The following is a 2,314-nucleotide window of genomic DNA, read 5'->3' as shown; positions in this document are numbered from 1 at the left end:
GCCTCTTGGGGTCAAGTGATTCTCCTGCCTCAGCCTCCTGAGTAGCTGGGATTACAGGTGCCCGCCACCACGCCTGGCTAATTTTTGTATTTTTGGTGGAGACAGGGTTTCACTGTGTTGGCCAGGCTGGTCTCAAACTCCTGACCTCAGGTGATCCGCCCACCTCAACCTCCTAAAGTGCTAGGATTACAGGCATGAACCACTGCACCCGGCCCATAGATATCTTTTAAAATAAAATTTACTGAAAGTAAATAAATTTAGCAACAAGAACTTTATAAATGCTCTTTTCTATTGAGATATAATTCACATACCATGAAACTCATCATTTTACAACATACGGTTCAGCAGTTGTTAGTACCTGTGCATCACTTAACAACAAGGGTAGGTTCTGAGAAATGCATCATGCAAACATCATAGAGTATAATTACACATACCTGGACGGGACAGCCTAGTACATATCTAGGTTATATGGTATAACCTATTGCTCTCAGGCTACAAACCTGTACAACATCTAACTGTACTAAATACTGTAAGCAGCTGTAACACAATGATAAGTATTAGTGTATCTAAACATAGAAAATGTACAGTAAAAATATGGTATTATAATATTATAGCAGGGGTCCCCAACCCCCAGGGCCGTGACCTGTGAGGAACCCAGTAACACAGCAGGAGATGAGCAGCGTATGAGCAAGCATTACCATCTGAGCTCTGCCTTTCGTCAGATCAGTGGTGGCATTAGATTCTAATAGGAGCGTGAACCCTATTGTGAACTGCACATGCTAGGGATCTAGGTTGCGCACTCCTTCCGAGAATCTAACTAATGCCTGATGATCTGAGGTGGAACAGTTTCATCCTGAAACCATCCCCCCTCCCCCCTAGTCCATGGAAAAATTGTCTTCCATGAAACCAGTCCCTGGTGCCAAAAAGGTTGGGGACCACTGTGTTATAGGACCACTGTCATGTATGCATATGTTGCTGACTGAAACATCATTATGTGGCTCATGTCTGTATATTCACAAGGTTGTGTAACCACCACCGCTATCTAATTCCAGAACATTTCGTCACCCCAAAAAGAAACCCTGGTATCTGTCTATAACCATACCACCCTGAACATGTCCAATCTTGTCTGATCTCAGAAGCTAAGCACGGTTGGGTCTGGTTAGTACTTGAATGGGAGAAACCTGGTACCTGTTGGCAGCCACTCATCATTTTCCTTTCTCCTCATCCTCTGGCAACTTCTGATTTCTTTCTTTTTTAAAAATTTTATTTATTATTTTTTATTGTCCCAAGTGTTCCAAGTAAATACTGATCTCTCTATTTCTATGGATTTGCCTATTCTGGACATTTTATGTAATTGGAATCATACTATATGCAACCTTTTGTGTCTGGCTTCTTCTATTAGGCATGATGTTTTCAAGGTTCATCTAAGTTGTAGCATGTATCAGCATTTCTTTTTATGGCCGAATAATATTCCTGTGTATGGATGTACCATATTTTGTTTATCCAGTCATCAACTGGTGGACATTTGAGTTGTTTCCACCTTTTGGCTGTTATGAATAATGCTACTATGAATATTCGTGTGCAGGCTTTTGTTTGATACCTATTTTCATTTCTTTTGAGCATATACCTAGGAGTGGTATTGCTGGTTATTCTATGTTCAACTTTTCGAGGAACCATCAAACTATTTTCTTTTCTTTGTTTTGGATGGAGTCTTGCTCTGTCACCCAGGCTGAAGTGCAGTGATGTGATCTTGGTTCACTGCAATCTCCGCTTCCTGGGTTCAGATGACTCTCCTGCCTCAGCCTCCTGAGCAGCTGTGATTACAGGTGTGTGCCACCACACCTGGCTAATTTTTGTATTTTTAGTAGAGACAGGTTTCACCATGTTGGCCAGGCTGGTCTCCATCTCCCAACCTCAGGTGATCCACCCCTCTCAGCTCCCCAAAGTTCTGGGATTACAGGCTTGAGCCACCATGCCCGGCTGATCAAACTATTTTCCATATCAGTTTTTCCACATTAAGATTAGACAAAATTGGACATGTTCAGGGTGGTATGGCTATAGTTAAGTACTAGTGGTTGTACCAGTTTACATCCCACCAGCGACGTATGAGGATTCTAATTTTTCCACATCCTTGCCAACAAGGATGTTGTTGGGTTTTTTTTCCTTTTTTATGATTACCATCTTTATGAGTGTGAAGTAGGATCTCATTGTGGTTTTGATTTCCATTTTCCTAATGACTAATGTGCTTGTTGGCTGTTTAATTCTTTGAAGAAATGTTTCTTGAAATCCTTTCCCCCATTTTAAAAATCGGGTT

The sequence above is a fragment of the Mandrillus leucophaeus genome, unplaced genomic scaffold, assembly GCF_000951045.1.
Source record: "Mandrillus leucophaeus isolate KB7577 unplaced genomic scaffold, Mleu.le_1.0 Scaffold2, whole genome shotgun sequence".
Lineage (NCBI taxonomy): Eukaryota > Metazoa > Chordata > Mammalia > Primates > Cercopithecidae > Mandrillus > Mandrillus leucophaeus.
Note: the sequence above shows the minus strand (reverse complement) of the source record.